The sequence below is a fragment of the Triticum dicoccoides genome, chromosome 4B (genome assembly GCF_002162155.2).
Source record: "Triticum dicoccoides isolate Atlit2015 ecotype Zavitan chromosome 4B, WEW_v2.0, whole genome shotgun sequence".
In the NCBI taxonomy this organism is placed as follows: Eukaryota; Viridiplantae; Streptophyta; class Magnoliopsida; order Poales; family Poaceae; genus Triticum; species Triticum dicoccoides.
Window position 1 is genome coordinate 34955938 of NC_041387.1, and position 15552 is coordinate 34971489.

Below are 15552 nucleotides of genomic sequence, written 5' to 3' on the forward strand. Positions count from 1 at the left end.
CCCGCCCATTCTGATCCGCAAGAATTTTGTGGGCCTTTACCTGGGCCGGACTATTATGGCACACAAAAATCTTGTGGGCCTTTACCTCGGCCGGCCTATTATGGCCCGCGAAATCTTGTGGGCCTTTACCTGGGCCAGCCCATTATAGTCCGCAATCTCTCGTGGTCCTTTAACTGGGCTGGCCTGGGCCGCCAAATCTTGTGGGCCTTTAGTTGGGCCGGCCCATTTAAACTTGATTGGTCGTGCCACGTGTCGACGTATCATAGGCGCCTTCTGTCCAATGAGTGGATGACATCTGTCCCAACGATGAGCCGACACGTGTTTCCTCCAGCCAATGATGATTTTACACGTGGAAAATCCCCATTGGTCGAGGCTGTTAACGGGTTATCGGATCCAAAACCCGACCCGATAGCTTAACGGCGTTTCGTTACGGTGGATGCCACGTGTCGGTCACCCTTGACGAAAGCACTTCTGTGACGGGCGATTTATCGTCATGGAAGTGGACACTTCCGTGATGATAATTTTGGTAATGTCATCGAACACTTCTACGACAGCACAGGTATGACTATCTTGATTCTGTCATAAATTTGTCATGACTGTACATGCATGACAAAAAACGCGACCTACTGTGACAAACACGTATCATCACAGAAGTGTATTTTTCTTGTAGTGGGTGCTGCCCCTTTTTCCTTCTTCCTCTCCCCCTCTTTCCTTCTCTCCTACTCCAACAAGGGAAGGAGGAGTCCTACTCCCGATGGGAGTAGGACTCCCCCCTTGGTGCGCCCTCCTCCTAGGCCGGCCGCCTCCCCCCTGGCTCCTTTATATACGGGGGCAGGGGCACCCCAGAGACACAACAATTGATCACTGATCTCTTAGCCATGTGCGGTGCCCCCTCCACCATATTCCACCTCGGTAATATCGTAGCGGTGCTTAGGCGAAGCCCTGCGTCGGTAGAACATCATCATCATCACCACGCCATCATGCTGACAGAACTCTCCCTCAAAGCTCGTCTGGATCAGAGTTCGAGGGACGTCATCGAGCTGAATGTGTGTTGAAATCGGAGGTGTCGTACGTTCGGTACTTGGATCGGTCGGATCATGAAGATGTACGACTACATCAACCGTGTTGTGCTAACACTTCCGCTTTCGGTCTACGAGGGTACGTGGACAACACTCTCCCCTCTCGTTGCTATGCATCACCATGATCTTGCGTGTGCGTAGGTTTTTTTTTGAAATTACTATGTTCCCAACAGTGGCATCCGAGCCTGGTTTTATGCGTAGATGTTATATCACGAGTAGAACACAAGTGAGTTGTGGGCGATACAAGTCATACTGCTTACCAGCATGTCATACTTTGGTTCGGCGGTATTGTTGGATAAAGCGGCCCGGACCGACATTACGCATACGCTTATGCGAGACTGGTTTTACCGCCGTGCTTTGCACACAGGTGACTAGCGGGTGTTAGTTTCTCCAACTTTAGTTGAACCGAGTGTGGCTACGCCCGGTCCTTGTGAATATTAAAACAACACTAACTTGACGAATTATCATTGTGGTTTTGATGTGTAGGTAAGAACGGTTCTTGCTCAGCCCGTAGCAGCCACGTAAAACTTGCAACAACAAAGTAGAGGACGTCTAACTTGTTTTTGCAGGGCATGTTGTGATGTGATATGGTCAAGACGTGATGCTATATTTTATTGTATGAGATGATCATGTTTTGTAACCGAGTTATCGGCAACTGGCAGAAGCCCTATGGTTGTCTCTTTGTTGCATAAGATGCAAGCGCCAAATAATTGCTTTACTTTATCGCTATGAGATAGCAATAGTTGCAATAGCAATAGTTGGCAAGACGGCCATGTGACGACACATTGATATAGATCAAGATGATGAAGATCATGGTGTCATGCCGGTGGCAATAGAGATCATGGCAGTACTTTGGAGATGGAGATCAAAGGCGCAAGATGATCATGGCCATATCATGTCACATATTTTTTATTGCATGTGATGTTTATCTTTTATACATCTTATTTTGCTTAGTTCGGCGATAGCATTATAAGATGATCTCTCACTAAATTTCAAGGTATAAGTGTTCTCCCTGAGTATGCACCGTTGTGAAAGTTCTTCGTGCTGAGACACCACGTGATGATCGGGTGTGATAGGCTCTACGTTCAAATACAACGGGTGCAAAATAGTTGCACACGCGGAATACTCAGGTTAAACTTGACGAGCCTAGCATATACAGATATGGCCTTGGAACAGTGAGACCGAAAGGTCAAGCGTGAATCATATAGTAGATATGATCAACATAGTGATGTTCACCATTGAAAACTACTCCATCTCACGTGATGATCGGACATGGTTTAGTTGATTTGGATCACGTGATCACTTAGATGATTAGAGGGATGTCTATCTAAGTGGGAGTTCTTAAGTAATATGATTAACTGAACTTTAATTTATCATGAACTTAGTCCTGATAGTATTTTGCAAATCATGTTGTAGATCGATAGCTCACGCTGTTGCTTCCCTATGTTTATGTCCCTAGAGAAAAAAAATTATGTTGAAAGATGTTAGTAGCAATGATGCGGATTGGATCCGTGATCTGAGGTTTATCCTCATTGTTGCATAGAAGAATTATGTCCTTAATGCACCGCTAGGTGACAGACCTATTGCAAGAGCAGATGCAGACGTTATGAATGTTTGGCTAGCTCAATATGATGACTACTTGATAGTTTAGTGCACCATGCTTAACAACTTAGAATCGGGACTTCAAAGACGTTTTGAACGTCATGGACCATATGAGATGTTCCAGGAATTGAAGTTAATATTTCAAGCAAATGCCCGAGTGAGAGATATGAAGTCTCCAACAAGTTCTATAGCTAAAAGATGGAGGAGAATCTCTCAACTAGTGAGCATGTGCTCAGATTGTCTGGGTACTACAATCGCTTGAATCAACTGGGAGTTAATCTTCCAGATAAGATAGTGATTGACATAGTTCTCTAGTCACCATCACAAAGTTACTAGAACTTCGTGATGAACTATAGTATGCAAGGGATGACAAAAAAGATTCCCGAGCTCTTCATGATGTTGAAATCGACGAAGGTAGAAATCAAGAAAGAGCATCAAGTGTTGATGATTGACAAGAACACTAGTTTCAAGAAAAGGGCAAAGGGAAAGAAAGGGAACTTCAAGTAGAATGACAAGCAAGTTGTCACTCTTATGAAGAAGCCCAAAGCTGGACCAAAGCCTGAAACTGAGTGCTTCTACTGCAAAGGAAATGATCACTGAAAGCGGAAATGCCCTGAATATTTGGTGGATAAGAAGGATGGCAAAGTGAACAAGGGTATATTTGATATACAGGTTATTGATGTGTGCCTTACTAGTGTTTATAGTAGCCCCTGAGTATTTGATACTTGTTCGGTTGCTAAGATTAGTAACTCAAAATAGGAGTTACATAATAAACAGAGACTAGTTGAGGGGAAGTGACGATGAGTGTTGAAAGTAGTTCCAAGATTGATATGATCATCATCACACACTCTATATACTTTTGGGATTAGTGCTAAACCTAAATAAATGTTATTTAGCTTTTGTGTTGAGCATGAATATGATTTGATCATGTTTATTGCCCCTGAGAATAATTGTTGTTCTGTTTACATGAATAAAACCTTCAATGGTCATGCACCCAATGAAAATAGTTTATTTGATCTCGATCGTAGTGATACACATATTCATAATATTGATACCAAAAGATACAATGTTAATAATGATAGTGCAACTTATTTATGGCACTGCCATTTGGTTCATATCGGTGTAAAGTGCATGAAGAAGCTCCATAAAGATGGAGTTTCGGAGTCACTTGGTTATGAAACATTTGATTCTTGCGAACCGTGCCTTTTGGGCAAGATGACTAAAACTCCGTTCTCTAGAACAATGGAACGAGCTACTGACTTGTTGGAAATAATACATACTAATGTATGCAGACCAATGAGTATTAAGGCTCGTGGTAGGTATCGTTATTTTCTGACCTTCACAGATGATTTGAGCAGATATGGGTATATCTACTTGATGAAACATAAGTCTGAAATAGTTGAAAGGTTCAAAGAATTTCAGAGTGAAGTGGAAAATCATCGTAACAAGAAAATAAAGTTTCTGCGATTTGATCGTGGAGATGAATATTTGAGTTACGAGTTTGGTCTTCAATTTAAACAATGTGGAATAGTTTCACAGGTCACGCCACCTGGAACACCACAATGTTATGGTGTGTCTGAACGTCGTAACCGCACTTTATTGGATATGGTGCCATCTATGATGTCTCTTACTGATTTACCACTATCATTTTGGGGTTATGCATTAGAGACAGCTGCATTCACTTTAAAAGGGCGCCATCAAAATCCGTTGAGATGACGCCTTATGAACTTGGTTTGGCAAGAAACCAAAGTTGTCGTTTCTTAAATTTTGGGGTTGCGATGCTTATGTGAAAAAGCTTCAACCTGATAAGCTCGAACCCAAATCGGAGAAATGCGTCTTCATAGGATACCCAAAGGAGATTGTTGGGTACACCTTCTAATCACAGATCCAAAGGCAAAATATTCATTGCTAAGAATGGATCCTTTCTAGAGAAGGAGTTTCTCTTGAAAGAAGTGAGTGGGAGAAAAGTAGAACTTGATGAGGTAATAGTACCTTCTCCCGAATTGGAAAATAGTTCATCACTGAAATCAGTTCTAGTGATTCCTACACCAATTAGTGAGGAAGCTAATGATGATGATGATGAAACTTCAGATCAAGTTACTACAGAACCTCGTAGGTCTTCCAGAGTACGGTCCGCACCAGAGTGGTACGGTAATCTTGTTCTGGAAGTCATGTTACTAGACAATGATAAACCTACGAACTATGAGGAAGCGATGATGAGCCCAGATTCCACGAAATGGCTAGAGGCCATGAAATCTGAGATAGGATCCATGTATGAGAACAAAGTGTGGACTTTGGTGGACTTGCCCGATGATCGGCAAGCCATAGAAAATAAATGGATCTTCAAAAGGAAGATGGACGTTGATAGTAGTGTTGCTATCCACAAAGCTCGACTTGTCGCAAAAAGGTTTTCAACAAGCTCAAGGTGTTGACTACAGTGAGATTTTCTCAACTGTAGCGATGCTTAAGTCTGTCTGAATCATGTTAGCAATTGCCACATTTTATGAAATCTGGCAAATGGATGTCAAAACTGCATTACTTAATGGTTTTCTTAAAGAAGAGATGTATATGATGCAACAAGAAGGTTTTGTCAATCCTAAAGGTGCTAACAAAATGTGCAAGCTCCAGCGATCCATCTATGAACTGGTGCAAGCATCTCAGAGTTGGAATATACGCTTTGATAAGTTGATCAAAGCATATAGTTTTATACGGACTTGCAGTGAAGCCTGTATTTACAATAAAGTGAGTGGGAGCACTATAGCCTTTCTGATAAGTATATGTGAGTGACATATTGTTGATCAGAAATGATGTAGAATTTTTCTGGAAAACATAAAGAAGTGTTTGAAAGGAGTTCTTTAAAAGAAAGACCTCAGTAAAGCTACTTACATATTGAGCATCAAGATCTATTGAGATAGATCAAGACGCTTGATAAGATTTTCAATAAGTACATACCTTGATAAGATTTTGAAGTAGTTCAAAATGGAAAAGTCAAAGAAAGAGTTCTTGCCTGTGCTGCAAAGGTGTGAAATTGAGTAAGACTCAAATCGTGACCATGACAGAAAATATAAATAGAATGAAAGTCATTCCCTATGCCTCAGTCATAGGTTCTATAAAAGTATGCCATGCTATGGACCAGACATATTGTATACTCTGCCCTGGTTTGGCAAGGGAGTACAATAGTGATCTAAGAGTAGATCACTGGACATTGGTCAAAATTATCCTTAGTGGAATAAGGATATGTTTCTCGATTATGGAGGTGACAAGAGGTTCGTCGTAAAGGGTTACGTCGATGCAAGTTTTGACACTGATCCAGATAACTCTAAGTCTCAATCTGGATACATATTGAAAGTGGGAGCAATTAGCTAGAGTAGCTCGGTACAGAGCATTGTAGACATAGAATATTTTGCAAAATACATATGGCTCTTAATGTGATAGACCCGTTGACTAAACTTCTCTCACGAGCAAAACATGATCACACCTTAGTACTCTTTGGGTGTTAATTACATACCGATGTGAAGTAGATTATTGACTCTAGTAAACCCTTTGGGTGTTTGTCACATGACGATGTGAACTATGGATGTTAATCATATACAGATATGAATATTGGTGTTAAATCACATGCTGATGTGAACTAGATTATTGACTCTAGTGCAAGTGGGAGACTGAAGGAAATATGCCCTAGAGGCAATAATAAAGTTATTATTTATTTCCTTATATCATGATAAATGTTTATTATTCATGCTAGAATTGTATTAACCGGAAACTTAGTACATGTGTGAATACATAGACAAACATAATGTCACTAGTATGCCTCTACTTGACTAGCTCGTTGAATCAAAGATGGTTAAGTTTCCTAGCCATAGACATGAGTTGTCATTTGATTAACGGGATCATATCATTGGAGAATGATGTGATTGACTTGACCCATTCCGTTAGCTTAGCACTTGATCATTTAGTATGTTGCTATTTCTTTCTTCATGACTTACACATGTTCCTATGACTATGAGATTATGTAACTCCCGTTTACCGGAGGAACACTTTGTGTGCAACCAAATGTCACAACGTAACTGGGTGATTATGAAGGTGCTCTACAGGTGTCTCCGAAGGTAATTGTTGAGTTGACGTATTTCGAGATTAGGATTTGTCACTCCGATTGTCGGAGAGGTATCTCTGGGCCCTCTCGGTAATGCACATCACAATAAGCCTTGCAAGAAATGTGACTAATGAGTTAGTTGCGAGATGATGTATTACATAACGAGTAAAGAGACTTGCCTGTAACGAGATTGAACTAGGTATTGAGATATCGACAATCGAATCTCGGGCAAGTAGCATACCGATGACAAAGGGAACAAACGTATGTTGTTATGCGGTTTAACAGATAAAGATCTTCGTAGAATATGTGGGAGCCAATATGAGCATCCAGGTTCCGCTATTGGTTATTGACCGGAGACGTGTCTCGGTCATGTCTACATAGTTCTCAAACCCGTAGGGTGCGCACGCTTAAAGTTCGATGATGGTTATATTATGAGTTTATGTGTTTTGATGTACTGAAGGTAGTTCGGAGTCCCGGATGAGATCAGGGACATGACGAGGAGTCTCGAGATGATCAAGACATAAAGAACGATATATTGGACGACTATATTTGGACTTCGGAAAGGTTCCGAATGATTCAGGTATTTTTTGGAGTACCGGAGAGTTATGGGAAATTGCCGGGCAGTATATGGGACTTATTGGACCATACGGGAATAGAGGAGAGAGGCCAAAAGGAAAGAGACGTGCGCCCCCCCTCTGGTCCGAATTGGACAAGGGGTGCAGCCCCTTTTTCCTTCTTCCTCTCCCCCTCTTTCTTTCTCTCCTACTCCAACAAGGGAAGGAGGAGTCCTACTCCCGGTGGGAGTAGGACTCCCCCCTTGGCGCGCCCTCCTCCTAGGCCGGCCGCATCCCCCTTGCTCCTTTATATATGGGGGCAGGGGGCATCCTAGAGACACAACAATTGATCATTGATCTCTTAGCCGTGTGCGGTGCCCCTCTCCACCATATTCCACCTTGGTAATATCGTAGCGGTGCTTAGGCGAAGCCCTGCATCGGTAGAACATCATAATCGTCATCACGCCGTCGTGCTGACAGAACTCTCCCTCAAAGCTCGTCTGGATCGGAGTTCGAGGGACATCATCGAGCTGAACATGTGCTGAACTCAAAGGTGCCGTACGTTCGGTACTTGGATCGGTCGGATCGTGAAGACGTACGACTACATCAACCGCGTTGTGCTAACGCTTCCACTTTCGGTCTACGAGGGTACGTGGACAACACTCTCCCCTCTCGTTGATATGCATCGCCATGATCTTGGGTGTGCGTAGGCTTTTTTTAAATTACTACGTTTCCCAACACTGTTACCATCAACCTTAGACGCATAGTTCGGGACCTCCTACCCGAGATCCGCCGGTTTTGGCACCGACATTGGTGCTTTCATTGAGAGTTCCGCTGCGCCGTTACCAAAAGGTTTGATGGATCCGCCAATCATCTACAACAATGCAATCCAGGGGGAGCTTTTCCTCCTCGGACAGATCTTCGTATTCGGCGGATTCGCACTGCGGACCAACTCGCTTGGTCATCTAGAGTAGATCGATAGCTACGCCCCTGGCCATCAGGTCAGGTTTGGAAGCTTGAATTGCGTGGCCGATATCCGCGGAGACTTGATCTTCGACGGATTCGAGCACATGGCAGCCGCTCCCGTCCACCACGATGAACATGACCTAAATCTGTCATCGGACCATGCCCAGGAGATAGCGCCTTCAACTGCTCTGGCCCTGGATCTGGAGCAGATTGCGTCATCCAAGGACAGGAGGCTCAACCCCGCTACGGAGGCTGCACACTCATCGGCGTTAGAGCCGCACACAGATCCGACCTTGAGTGGGGCCTGTGTCACCGGAACCTCTTACTCGTCTCCGGCCATAGGTTCCGAATTGCGTGCACCCGTGCACATCGAACCTGATCAGGCGCCAATCATTGAGTTCTGCTCCATGGATATCTTCCGGCACTCACCTTTAGGCAATGTGCTAATCTCATTAAAAGCCCTGTCCCTATCAGGGGACTCTCAGCCGAACTATATCCGGTTTGGTTTGGAAGCTGAGGGCGGTGAATTCCGCTTCCCAACCACCACCCACTTCATAGCCACTATCGAAGACTTAACCGACATGCTCGATTACGGCTCCGAAGACATCAACGGTATGGACGACGATGCCGAAGAGGAGTGGGCACAAGAACCACCACGTACAGGGCGTTGGACGATCACCTCCTCATATGACGTATACATGGTGGATACACACAAGGAGAACAATGGCGGCAATAAAAAGGATCCAGTCGAGGATAAGCTTCCTGAGAAACATCCAAAGCACCAACGTCAGCGTCGCTGCTCTAGACCACGCCATAAAAAATAGCAATATCGACACAAGAGAAAACACTCCGGACGATGCCGGAGACAACGAAGACCCCGTTGAGCCAACTTCCGAACAGGATGAACGGGAAGGTGGGCGAGTCAGCCCCAACGAACAGGCCACTAACAAAGACTCGGAGCAACAATTATCTTCCTCCCTCCGAGGATGAGGTGAGCCTCGACGATGAAGACTTTACCGTGCCTGAGGAGCCCATCGACCAGGAGCGCTTTAAGCACAGGCTAATAGCCACTGCAAGGAGCCTGAAAAAGAAGCAGCAGCAGCTTAAAGCTGATCAAGATCTACTCAGTGACAGATGGACTAATGTCCTCGCAGCCGAGGAATACGACATCGAATGCCCAACCAAAAGTTACCCGAAGCACAAATTGTTACCCCAATTCGATGGCGAGGCGTTGGAGCCCGTCCTACGAGCGCATAATACGGCTGACCGACCACCACGTGGTTGGGATAAATCAGCAACTCAAGATGAACACCAGCCCGCACTACCTCACCGCAAAAACAGAGACACAACAACTCGGGGATATACATATAACCTGCGACATGACTTGGAAAACACAACAGGTCAGACCAGATCGATCTATGGATCGCGGGGGCGTGCCTCGATGCGCGACGACTGCCATCCAGCCGAATGTGATAAACATAACCATGACCGGGCCGAATACCGCAGACTAACTCCATCCGAGCTACGTCGTGACATGGCCTAACATAGAGGTGCCACACACCCCCTCTGCTTCACTGATGAAGTAATGGGACATGAGTTCCTAGAAGGGTTTAACCCATGAATATCGAATCATACGATGGGACAACAGACCCCACAGTATGGATTGAAGATTTCCTCCTCCATACCCACATGGCTCACGGTGATGACCTCCACGCCATCAAATACCTCCCACTAAAACTAAAGGGACCAGCACGGCACTGGCTGAACAGCCTCCTTGAGAAGTCCATAGGCAGCTGGGAAGACTTGGAAGACACCTTCCGCGATAACTTCCAAGGTACATATGTGCGGCCTTTGGATGCCAATGACCTAAGTCACATAATCCAGCAGCCCGGGGAGTCTGCAGGAAGCTCTGGACTAGGTTCTTAATCAAAAAGAACCAAATTGTCGATTGTCCGGATGTCGAAGCCCTCGCGGCCTTTAAACATAGTGTCCGAGATGAGTGGCTCGCCCGCCACCTTGGTCAAGAAAAACCAAGATCCATGGCTGCCCTTACCACTCTGATGACCCGTTTTTGCACGAGAGAAGACAGCTGGCTGGCTCGTAGAAGCAACAACATCGATAAACCGGGTACTTCCAAAGTTCAAGACAGCAACAGCAAGCCACAACACAATAAACACAAGCGTCCAAGCAACAGTGACAACACCGAGGATACGGCGGTCAACGCCAGATTCAGTGGCTCTAAGTCCGGTCAGCGAATGAAGCCATATAAAAGAAACAATCCGAGCTCGTCCAGTTTGGACCGCATACTCAATCATCCATGTCAAATTCATGGCACTCCTGACAAACCAGCCACTCATACCAATAGAGATTGTTGGATTTTCAAACAAGCCGGCAAACCAAATACCGAAAGTAAGAAGAAGGGGTCGCAAAGCGAGGACGATAACGAGGAGCCCCGGCCACCGAAAACAGGGGAACATAAGAAGCCCCCCCCCCAAGTTAAAACAGTGAACATGATATATGCCACCCATATCCCCAAGAGGGAGCGCAAGCGCGCGCTCAGGGACGTCTATGCGATGGAGCCAGTCGACCCAAAATTCAACCATGGTCATCCTGCCCAATCACATTTGATCGCAGGGACCATCCGACTAGTATCGGTCATGGCGATTCAGCCGCACTAGTCCTCAACCCAATCATTAATGGATTCCATCTCACACGAGTCCTCATGGACGGTGGTAGCAGCATGAACCTGCTCTATTAGGATACAGTGCACAAAATGGGTATTGATCCCTCAAGAATCAATCCCACGAAAACTACCTTTAAAGGAGTCATACCAGGTGTAGAGGCCCGATGTATGGGCTCAATCACACTAGAAGTGGTGTTCGGATCCCAAGATAACTTCCGAAGCGAAGAGTTGATCTTTGATATCGTCCCCTTCCGCAGTGGCTATCACACACTACTCGGATGAACCGCATTCGATCGATTCAATGCGGTGCCACACTACGCTTATCTCAAGCTCAAGATGCCCGGACCATGCGGTATCATAGCAGTCAATGGAAACACGGAGCGCTCCCTCCGTACCAAGGAGTACACCGCTGCCCTAGGAGCAGAAGCACAGAGCGGCTTTTTCAGGCAGAACTTTAATTCGGCGCCCAAGCTCCCGGACACTGTTAAACGAGTCCGAGCTACTCTGCAGCAGGACAGCCCAGCTCGTCAAGAGCTTGACTAACAATTCGGCCTCCGTCCTAGTCCCGACCAAACGGCGGCATTCGTACCGCGCGTGCATAACTATGCACTCAAAATACCATGGGCATAGACGGGGGCACAATGCGGACAGACCTATAACATTATCCGCACTTTCGTAGTTTTTTCCTTTTTATCTTTCTCACCATTCCTTTTTATCACAGGTGACTACATTTGCTGAGAAGTCCTTTAAAACCAAGGCAAGGCATCGCCGACGTGCGACAGGAGGTCCAAATGTTTTTTTAGACCGCACTCTTTATTTCAAACCTGTAAAGTGCCCTTTTTTCTCATCTTTCGACCCCCGGCATGTCAAATAGCCTTGATAGTAGTGTTATAATCTGTATAGATCATGCTTGATGTATCATTCAGATGCTAGTCAACATAACCCATATTCAGTATTCGCTTTTGTCAAAGAACTAAATCTTGCTTCCGTGGTTATTTCATGCATGCACCTCGGCATATGTTGCCAGGGGCTCGAATATAGCAACATATGAATTGCCGACAAGTCCGAACAGCTTTATAGCGCACTTCAGCGTCACGAGTTTGGCCTTATATGCATCAGCTCCGAATCATGTCTTTGGTCAATAGTTGGGTTGCCCGGCTTCTGTGCTTACTACCTTACGTTCCGCTCTATCGGCTAAGGTAGTAAAGGAAGAACTACTCGATTGTGTCCTGGTTCGTCCGGATGAGCACCTCAGTAGGGAAAGCCGAAAACTAGCTGCCATGATGCGGCGAGAGCTGGTCAACCACTCGATGACTCATCGGAATCTTTGGCGATCCTTCCGTATTACACGAAGGACCGTTCGTCTGGTCACGTATGAAAATGTGTCGTATTTAGATAACTGCGTACATACCAGGGGATATATCGTAGCCCCACCGTCAAATTCCTATGGCTAAGTGAAAGTGTTAAACCCTTATAGTCCGATTGCCTGGTTCGCCGCATTGACACCTCCTTAATGGACCAAGACGTTGGGTCAAGAGTGATCAAGTGCTTTTCCAAACACCCCCGCATTATATGCGAGGGGGCTGAAGCCGACGATTGGTAAACTTTCAGATTATATAAAAACGGCCGCACAAGAGGCACCAAAAACTTTCTAGGCAAAAAGTATAAAATAGCCTTAATATCATTGTTTTTACAATTTTGATACATTTCACTCGAACATAATATCTTTCGAGCACTGACCCTCTATTAAGCGGGCACCATCTAAGACATCTTCAAAATAATGCTCTGGCGTGTCCTTGCCCTGGGGCGGACTTTTTGTTGCAATATCAGTGGCCTTCATCTTCGCCCAGTACGTCTTGACGCGGGCAAGGGCCATCCCTGCACCTTCTATGCACGTTGACCGCTTAACATCGTCGATACGCGGCGCCGCATTAACAAGTCACTGCACAAAACCAAAATAACTATTCGGAATTGGCTATATCGGCCATAGCCGGACCACGACGTCCTTCATGGCAGATCCGGATATCCTGTGGAGCTCGGCCCACTGGGCCATCTGTTCGTTTAGCAACAGTGGACGCTTTGGCATGCTGAATTGCGACCAGAAAATCTTTTCCGTCACATGTCCTTCTTGGGCTTGGAAAAACTGCGTTGCATTGGAGGCACTCTTCGGCAAGTCCAAAAATGCGTCTAGAGAACTCCACATTCGATTAAGCGGGGCATACTTCGGATCACCGAATTTAGTTCGCAATAAGAAGGGCTTACTAGCCGCGATCTCCCCAGCTTGTCGGATCTCCACCCGAGCCGCTCTAGACTCGGACCGTGCTTCTCATGCCTCCTGTAAGGCCTTATCAAGATCGCTCGCTTTGGTTTTGTTATATTCCTCGAGAAATTCACATCGGCTAGTGGCATCCTTTAGCTCAAGCGCCAGGGTAGATATTCTCTCCTCGCACTGGCGCCGAGTAGCCTATTCGGCCTTTAACTCAGCAGCTACCTTCCTGGCTTGCTCCTTGGCCCCGGCTAGCTCAGCCCGAAGGGTCTCAACTGAGGCGGCACCATCTACAGTTATGCATATCTCAGTATACAATCTTCAGCGTCATGCTCATATTATAATACTTGCATATACTGACTGCCCCAAAGACATACCTTGTGCCTCGTCGAGCCGCCTGTTTATAAGCGTGATGTCATCATCCGCCACATCAAGTTTCTGCTTCAGATCTGCAACCTCTACAGCTCGGGCAGTCACCAGGGATGAAACAGCCTGTGTTCCAATTAGTCAGATTATTTCCTGGGCATATCTCTTTTTTGATCCTCTGATCGCCTCCCTTTGGATGCCAACCAGAGTCTCAAGGGCTACTATCTATACAAAGGTGCATTTTGCGTTTACAGCACAATTGAAAAAATTACATTACGTACCTCGAAGCCTCTTAGCAGGTCCATAAAAGCTTGATTCAATCCGCTTTTCACGGTTCGAACCCTCTCAACCACCGTACCCATCAAGTTACGATGTTCCTCTGAGACGGGCGCATGTCGCAATATGTCCATCAACATATGCGGCGCCTCCGGATTCCTGGAAGAAGTTGTAGGGGTATCGACTCCCTTCAAAGGAATATGTTTACTCGACCTAATAGTCATCTCTGGCTGTAAATTGGATAGTCCGGGGCCTTTATTGTTGGTCCCTGTAGGGGCCGCACACCCCAGACCCTGGAAGCCCAAAGTATCACCTTCGGGCCTAATATTCATTACCCCTCGCACCACTTGTTGATCGGGAGAGATCCTTCGGGACGACACTTCAGGGTCATCTGCCCTGTTGGGCAGGGAGACCTGTGGAGGTGTCTCGCTCTCCATCATCCCCGGAAGAAGATCCCCTTAAGAGGAGGACTATTGAGGAAGGCTGCATGCCGGACTGCAATATATTTTAAATGTTACCCTTGCATCCAGGAAAGAATGGGATATGTTTAAAGACACCCTTGTTCACTTACGATTCAGAACCCCCTGACAGGGACATCTTCCCTCACTTAGAAGCCTTTGTCTTCAAGTCTTCAGAGGCGGTCCTCTTCTTCCCATGGGAAGAGGGGATTTCAGTTTCTCTTTCTCTTTCGTCTTCGAAAGAGGGAGTTCCAATCTCCCCGGATGCGGTGCCGGGTGTACCTCTAGAATGGGGGCCGCCTTGGGCCTTCTTACTCTCCTCCTTGTCTTCCTTTGCTGACACTTGATATGGTGCCAGAGCCAGCATCCTTGTTAACACCGGACCAGCTGAGTGTTCGGGAAGAGGGGCCGAACACCTAATTCTCTCCGCCTTCTTTATCCAGCCCTGTCCGAGTATGGTTTTCTCAGTATATTGTTGTGAGAAATTTAACTAAATAATGTTCGGAAGTTGAGTGCTTACCGAGGTATCCGGATGGTTGCAATCAAGGCCGACGTCCTTTGTAGTATCTGGAAGCTGTTTTCGTGTCCCAAAGAATAATTTCCACATCCCTTCAAGCGTCATGCCGAAGAAGTGCTGAAGGGTTCGTGGTCCTTCCGGATTAACTCCCACATGCGGAGAGGCCGTCGCTGGCACGGAAGGACCCGACGGACCAGAATTACTTGGATCACGTTGGTAAGATTGGTGTCCTTTTCAATAAGGCTTCGAATGCGGCTTTGCAGCGTCCGCACTTCATCAGTTGATCCCCAGTCTAGCCCCTTATAAATCCATGATGCAAGCTGTAGCGGAGGACCAAATCGGAACGCAGGTGTAGCTACCCACTTGGAGCCACGAGGTTCAGTGATGTAAAACCACTCCCGCTGCCATAAGTTGGAACTTTCTGTGAAGGAACCTTTCGACCAAGGAGTATTGGTGAGCTTGCTCACTGCAGCACCACTGCACTCCACTTGTTTCCCGTTGAATACCTTCGGCTTCACATTAAGGGTCTTGAGCCACAAGCCGAAGTGTGGCGGAATACGGAGGAAGGCCTCGCACACGATGATGAACGCCGAGACGTGAAGAAAGGAGTCCGGAGCTAGATCATGAAAATCTAGCACGTAATAGAACATGAGCCCTCAGACGAAGGGATGAAGAGCGAACCCTAGCCCTCG